This window comes from Fulmarus glacialis, unplaced genomic scaffold (genome assembly GCF_000690835.1).
Source record: "Fulmarus glacialis isolate BGI_N327 unplaced genomic scaffold, ASM69083v1 scaffold45872, whole genome shotgun sequence".
In the NCBI taxonomy this organism is placed as follows: domain Eukaryota; kingdom Metazoa; phylum Chordata; class Aves; order Procellariiformes; family Procellariidae; genus Fulmarus; species Fulmarus glacialis.
The window spans coordinates 2,205-9,967 of record NW_009198037.1 but is presented as its reverse complement, the minus strand read 5'-3'; the positions used below and the strand labels follow the sequence as shown (position 1 = coordinate 9,967).

The 7,763-nt window shown below is 36.0% G+C and overlaps 1 pseudogene across 1 annotated transcript; it reads left to right on the top strand.

The window, feature by feature from the left end:
- The first annotated feature begins 653 nt into the window (after positions 1-653).
- On the top strand, positions 654-3,057 carry LOC104073100 (annotated as a pseudogene). The gene has a single exon (XR_683477.1). The product of XR_683477.1 is annotated as a kinase D-interacting substrate of 220 kDa pseudogene (transcript).
- Positions 3,058-7,763: the final 4,706 nt, after the last annotated feature.

Here is a 7,763-nt window from a genome sequence, read left to right as displayed (position 1 = left end):
GTTGTCTCTCACGACAGTGGCCAGGTTTAATAGATGGCCTAGCATCCTATGCCTATGGAGTTGTCTGTGTGCACACTAAAAGAGAGCAGAGGTGGGGGCAAAGAGGAGTATGTTTGTCCGAGAACTGATTTTTCTGAAATCAGCTGTATGCAATGGAATTTTGCTAGGATTTATTGAAGTATGTAGGATGGGGGTCTTTTAAAAATGTTTTTGAGAGATGTTCAGCATTTAGATTAACCCTTGCTGTCTTTCTAATATAAAATGCTAATTTTGTAAATGTTCAAAAATGTATTAGAAAAGCCCATCTTGACATACAAGTTCAATTGTTATAATTATATACTCAAAAGAGTTAGCCTCAAATGCACTGGGTAAAATGCTTGTTTTGTGGAAATCTTCCGTTATGGGGACCAACAATAAGAATACTTTGTAAGTTTAGTGAATGTGTGTATGGTTGCATATATATGATTATAGTAAGCATATTTTAATTATAGCATTGACAATTTCACTTGCGTAATATATTCACAGCAACAAAAAAAATCATTTAAGCACATGCTTGATGCTTTGAGTTATTTAATTTAAAAAGATCAGTAAAAGTAAAAATAAATAGTTCATTTAACTGTTATCTCTTTCTTTTCTGTCTTTTTTTCTTCCAGTCACAAACTCGTAGAACTCCAAGTCTTTCAAGCCTTAACTCTCAGGATTCTAGTATTGAAATATCAAAGCTTACTGACAAGGTACAGGCAGAATACAGAGATGCATATAGAGAGTATATTGCTCAGATGTCACAGTTAGAAGGAGGCGCCAATTCTACTACAGTAAGTGGTAGGTCCTCCCCTCATAGCTCAAGTGCTTTCTATATGGGGCAGAGTACATCAGGGGGTTCCTTGCATTCCAGTGCAGAACAGGAAAAAGGAAAAGATGGTGAACAGAAACAAGATGATGGAAGAAAGTCCTTCTTGCTGAAGAGGAATGATGTTGTTGATTACAGTACTTCAGGTGTTTCTACTAATGATGCATCTCCTTTGGATCCTATTACTGAAGAAGATGAAAAATCTGATCAGTCTGGTTCCAAGCTCCTCCCAGGAAAGAAGTCTTCAGAAAGAACAAGTATTTTCCAGGCTGCAGATTTAAAGCTTAAGGGAGTTACTCTCCGGTATCAGAAACTTCCAAGTGATGAAGATGAGTCAGGAACGGAGGAATCAGATAATACTCCACTTCTTAAGGAAGGTAAAGATAAGAAAACAGATGGCAAAATAGAGAAGCAGCCCAAATCTCCAGAACATGGATCTGAACCTATTAGAACCTTCATCAAAGCAAAGGAGTATTTGACAGATGCCCTTTTGGATAAAAAAGATTCGTCTGACTCTGGTGTAAGATCCAACGAAAGTTCTCCAAATCATTCCCTCCATAATGAAGGAGCGGATGATTCACAGCTTGAAAAGGCAAATCTCATTGAGCTTGAAGATGACAGTCACAGTGGAAAGAGAGGAATTCCGCACAGCCTTAGTGGCCTTCAAGATCCAGCTGTGGTTCGCATGTCTATTTGCTCAGAAGATAAGAAAAGCCCTTCTGAAAGCAGCTTGATAGCAAGTAGCCCAGAAGAGAACTGGCCAGCTTGCCAGAAAGTCTATAATTTAAATAGAACCCCTAGTACAGTAACCTTAAATAATAACAGCGCTCCAAACAATCAAGCTAATCAAAATTTTGAAGAAATACAAGGTATCAGAGATTCACCTCAAATTATCCTGCACCCTGGCTCAGGTTCCACTTCAACTGCGGTTCAGAATGAGAACCTCAAGAGCGTTGCTCACAAACGGAGCCACCGTTCAAGTTATACCAGGCTTTCAAAAGATTCATCAGAGCTCCACACTGTTACGGCCTCAGAAGGGGCTGGTTTTGGAGAAGAAAGAGAGAGTATCCTGTAAAAAGCAGCCAGGTTAAAACAGAGTATGCCCAAGAATTGTAGCTTGCTTGGAATTCTTTGTCAGTGTGTGGTTACATTAAGCTCTGTAGTTTAAGCTTTCAATATTGTAATAGAAGTTCTCTAGATTATTTTCAGTCATTTTGTTGGAGAGAAGAAGTAATTTTCACGAGAAGCAAATTACTTCACACCTTCCCCACATAGAAAAGCAGTACTTGTCATCATGGAAAACCAGTTCTTTGTTAAGACACTGTGCAAAGGTTTGGTCAGGGGCGGATGTTACAGAAGTATGGTTTAATTATTAAAATTAAGATGTGATTTTACTTTTCTGTTGGGATATATATTAGTTATCCCTTCTAAACATTCCAGCTAAGTCTGCGTACTTGCAAGTAAAGTTAAGACTGTGCATCTTTGCCATTTGACGCAAGAGATGCCAGAAGATTAAATATCACAACCTATGACACCTTTATCAAACTTTGTGTTAATAGTGGATTAATGTGTGCAACATATATTACATATGTTGAAATTTGAGTGTTAAAATACCTGTTCGGCTATACGTACACTTTTACTCTCTGTATGTTCAGTAATTGCTGTTGACTTTGTGAACTTTGGGTAGAGTGGTGATAGGGTTTGTAAGGAACATTGTCTTGATGTGTCATTGGAATTGGCAGTTATTTGTAAGGTAATACCTTATCATTGATTTAATGGATCCATTATTTATTATAGGTACATAATTTTACAGTCACTGGTCTAAATAGATGCAACCATCTGAGCTACATTAAAATATTTTAAGGATAACATATGGATGGTTATGTCTGAACTTACGGAGTGTCTGTTGCTGTGCGTGATCTTTCCTTGGTACAGTGTTTATCATTTGGTTATGGAAAGAAAAATAAGCAATGTTTGCCATTTTAAAAATAATGCATACTTTTTGGAATCGTGTCAGAGCTGTATGCCAGCTTCTTTATTTCTGAAGTACAGTGTTTGAAGATTTTTATGTCATCTAAGTAATGTACCTGAATGTTATTGTAGCAAATACTTTTACTGTCCAGTGAAATCTGCATGTTTTTGAGGAAGAATTGTTCAAACTAGACTCTGGTAGTACAAAGAGAATAAAAAATAAATTGGCATGTTGGGTTTGTGTCCAAATTTCTATTTATTGTGGTATTTTGTGTCTTCACTTGATAAAAATGTTATGTCCATGTTGTTTTGGTTAAAGTACTTCACGGGTTTAATTGAAGAGAATGCATTAAACCAATATTGTTATTAATACAATACTAAATAAGCATCAAGCATAAAAATACATTTGATAAATGGAATTGCCAAAGCAGACATTTCTAAAGAAAGTGCTGTGAGCTGCAGAGATGTGGCCACCTCCCGCTAGTCCAAAGCAGTAATCCTGCTGTTTGTGGCAGTTAACATGTGCTGGTAGTTCTGCATAGCTTTGTTTCTGTCCTAGTGCATCTCCAACCAGATGCCTCCAGTGGGACCATGTGGTCGTGGCCTTTGTTATCCAAATCAAAAGGATGCTTTTCTATGCCAGAGTCAACAGAGGAAAACTGGCTTTATCTAGGCTTGCTATTTTTTCATTCCATGGATGTCTTATACTTACAGGACTGGAGACATGATCTGTACTTTTTTGGATTCTGTTGAATTGGTGCCTTATTTGATTGAATTAAAATTTACTCATCAGAGTGTTACAGAAGTACTGGAAACTTGTGTGCACATATCTTTATCTATTAGAAAGATTATTAGTTTTACCAAAAAGCCTCCCAAAACAAAATAAGAGGTCCCCAAAGCCTGTGTATCTTTATGATATTTTGCTGAATTTTTGAGAACAGTTTTTTGGTTTAGGTTCTTCCTATTAAAAAAAAAAAAAGTACATCACTGCTTTCTGATATTTTTGGGATGTAAAAGCTTTTACAGAAAGATACTTATAAGTATTGTTTTGTAAGACAGGACAAGAAGTGTAGCCTTCCTTATTTAGACATATTCACAGTATTGATGAAAGGTACTAATTATTTCAAATAATTTTGTCTGTTAAAGTCCTCAAATAATCCAAATGGATGAATTTTAAATTTTCATATGGTTTTGAAATCTTTTTTTCCTGAAAGTTTTATCCCTCAAGTCTTCATAAAATACCGAAATTGGGATGAAATAGATAGTTGAGTGGAAAACTTTTCACTGTTTCTATCTTGTATTCATTAATACCAGTGTAATTGCTTGCCATCACTAAGAAACAATAGTTACAAGCAAAGTGTCTCTGTAAGATTGTACAGGGCTTAATGTAATACTCTCTTTGGGTATGTAGATCCATGTCCCACGTGGGATGTGGGTACCTAAAATCATTTCAGTTCTAAACAGAGGTTCAGTCCTGCTTCATTTAACTGCATTATATAGTAATGCATGCTGTAGTTTATATAATCATATATGTTCATGGGCTTGTTATTTAATGCCTTCCTAGCAAAGTTCCTAGAATCAGCAAGATATGAGTGCTGCATAGCCAATTCAAGGAGAGTATGCTACAAAAGCCGTTTGGTAATAGGACAGTAAATATAACTGACCCTTAGAATCTACTTGCATAAAAATAACTAGACAGAGTGCATTCTTCTTCTCCATTGAAGCATCTGTACTTTTTTTTATACAGGTGTTCATAAGCAAACAGAAGAAAGTGTAGTACTCTGATAAAGGGAGAGAGGAAAAGAGAGAGAAGAGAGATGGATACAGCACAGTAGTAAGAAGTGTCTTAGTACATAATAGATATATACGTTACTTACTGTACATGTTTAATGAATTTTTCACATGTAGAATATGAAAGAATAGCATTTGCAAGAATTAAAAATACACTGCAGTTTCATAGCTGAAACTTGTTTTTTCTCTACCACAGTTGCTATGGTTACTGGCTTGCTTAGTTTGTTGCACAATTCTTGGAGTTACGAAACCATAAACAATTTCCAGTGTTGAAATATTAAATGTTAGCTCTGTGACTTGTGGGAATCATGGAACCCAAGAGTTCCATGTAGGATGGAAATGAATGAAGACTATAAAACAATAAGACAACTGCAAACTTATTTCTGGTACTCACCACTTTCCAGAACTCTTGTAATGATAGTTTATGTATCCACTCTAATTTTAGAAGACTGAGTACTACAGGAACTTGAAACCACGACTTTTTTGCCTAACTGAATCTGAAGAGCACAGTTTGGCTTGTCCTCTTGTTCTGATGCCTGGATATGTTTGCATGGTAGAGTGAAAATAAATCGGTTTTGAAAGGAAAAATTGGATGCAAGTAACATTCCAGGATTTATGTGAGACTCTTATGGCTATTTGCCAGCTTTTTCCAGGGTTGCAGTTTATGAGGAAGGGGGAGAGGGAAATTCTTATGTCCCACTTGTAGAACTTGCAACAAAATAATGATCTAGTGAAATTCTTGAAAAAGATTTCCATTTTGTGCCTGTCCTGGTCAGTCTGGGATATCTGATCACCCTGTATGATTTTGCCCATGCAGCAGAATATATATGTGGTATTAGTAAGATTTCAGTTCTTAGCTTTCTTAAGTTTTCTTTTCAAATACTGTTAATTTTTTTTGTTTCTTCTCTTATTTTTTCATTATGTAATCTTTGGGAAACTTTCCTGGGACACACTTAGCATGGGTTTATACAGTATGCTGAAAATAGATGGTTTCTTTTGTGGTCTGGGGTTCAGCTGTTCACTTCTGTCCACAGAATCCTCGAAGAGTGTTTTTTACCTTTGCAACTCTCGTGGGAAGCTTTCTGGACCTCACGGTAAGAATATGGAAAGTTCTTTGTACGGCCATGAGACACACAGGCAGAGGATCCCAATGGCATCTGTTATCCATAGTCCAGCATGTTGCACCCTGTGGCCTTGACGCGAGATAGATTTATCATCTGTGACAGGTTTATTTAAGTTTCTAAATACATTACTAAGAAATTGCCAAAGAAAATAATACCTGGATATTTGAGGTCTCTCAACTGAAAGCCACAGTTGTGGTAAAATAGAAGTGTTAATACCTAGTAGTGAATTTTCAGACCCGTGAGAGAAATACAACGTGCTAATTAGTATAAGGTAAAGCCTGCTGTTAGGATTTTGGTCTTTTCTGTGCCAAATAATAGCTGTACTGGGGAGAACTTGGAGCAAAATTCAAATTCCAGTTAAGCAGAGAAGACTGGAAAGACTGTGCTAAGCTTACGCACTGTTTTCTGTTAGCCTTGTGCATTATATTTTCTAGATTTCGGTTATCTTTATTAAGGTCCATTTCATCAGTATAAGGGCGGGGTGGGGATAATTTTACTTGGAATCTTTCTCCATGGGAATATAGCACAGTTTCATGAGTTTGACATGTTCTCACAGGTTTCTGAATTGCAACAAAAAGGGAAAAAAAATAGGGTGCTCAAAAATTTTAGTAATATAAAGTATAAATAATATCAAACCATGTTTTCAACAGAACTAGAATTTTCTAAAGACTAACTGGCACATGGAGACCTATCAAACAGTGTTAAAAAGATTATTTTAGCTATTTAACATGCAGATAACTTTTTCATTATTATGCAAGCTGAGTATGCAGTATGTTCTGCCCTTTGGCTGACAAATGGAAGCAGGTTATAGAAGTCAATGCAATTTAAAGCTGATGAAAAGCTGATTTTTTTTTTGGCTGTAGTGTGTTTTTTGTTTTATTTCATTGATCTTATGGTTAGTTAGCTTACGATTGCTTTGTTAAAGTCTTCACACGGAATTCTTTTAATAGAGGCATGTGTTCATTGCAGCTTAGCACAGCTTCTGGCACTGTAATGATTCAGTTCTTTTGTGGTAAAACATAAGACTAATGGTAGAGGAGGTTTTCTTCTTTTGTTGAGCTTTGAGTCTAACATTTGTATTTTCATTTGCGGGTCTGACTCCTGTGATGCACTTAGTATTTTAGTTAAGTTTTGTTTTAGAAATTTATGCCCCATCTTCCAGAAAGACTCAGAGCTACAGGTTTTTTAGCAATGTTTTCTCAGTCATAAGTGATTGTAGTTCCTTAATAAGACTGATACTCACAATACCAAATGTTTGGGCCTTAAAAAGCATTAAAAGGTATTCTTTTTTCCCCAAAGAATGTTTTGTTATGATAGTGACACTGGATAAACTTCTAAAAGAAATGCTGTTGGCTGATTTCCTTCTCTTAGTTTATCATATCTTAGGGTCACCTTCTTCTGAAGTGGAAGAAAAAAAACCCCTTGGAATATTTTAGAAAAACATGATCTTTTGGAGGAAAAAAATAGGTGAGAGGTTGTGTGAGGTTTTAGGTAACAAAAGGTTGTATTTGAGAGTTAGTGTATATTTCTTTTAAAGATGCGATTCTAGCAACGGAGCATTCTTTTTGTTCTGTGAATTCTTAGTGTTGCCATTACATAGTACAGTGGACAGGGTTCTTTCATGTTTCAAGTTTCCTTTCTGAGTACTGATATCACATATCTTCATTGCTTCTACAGAAGTAACCTGGATTGGGTAACTATCTTTTTAAGTAAACCAAACAGTGTCTGTATATCATTACTTGAGTACAACGTGTTTATTGTTTATGAAAGAGACGGGGAGGAGGAATAATAGTAGTCCATTATAAGATTTTACTTGTGTCCAGGATTTCTCATGATAGAAAACAAAAGAACAAAGTTTGAATGGTTTGTATGTGTCCCTGGAACCCAGAAATAAAAACACAGGCATAAAATACTGACTGTGGGGAACAGTAAAACTAAAATGGAAATTCTGTGATGCCTTACTGCCTTTCCTTACTAATTAAACTACAGGGAAGCAATCAACAGAGATTTAACTTTTTTGGTCTTTA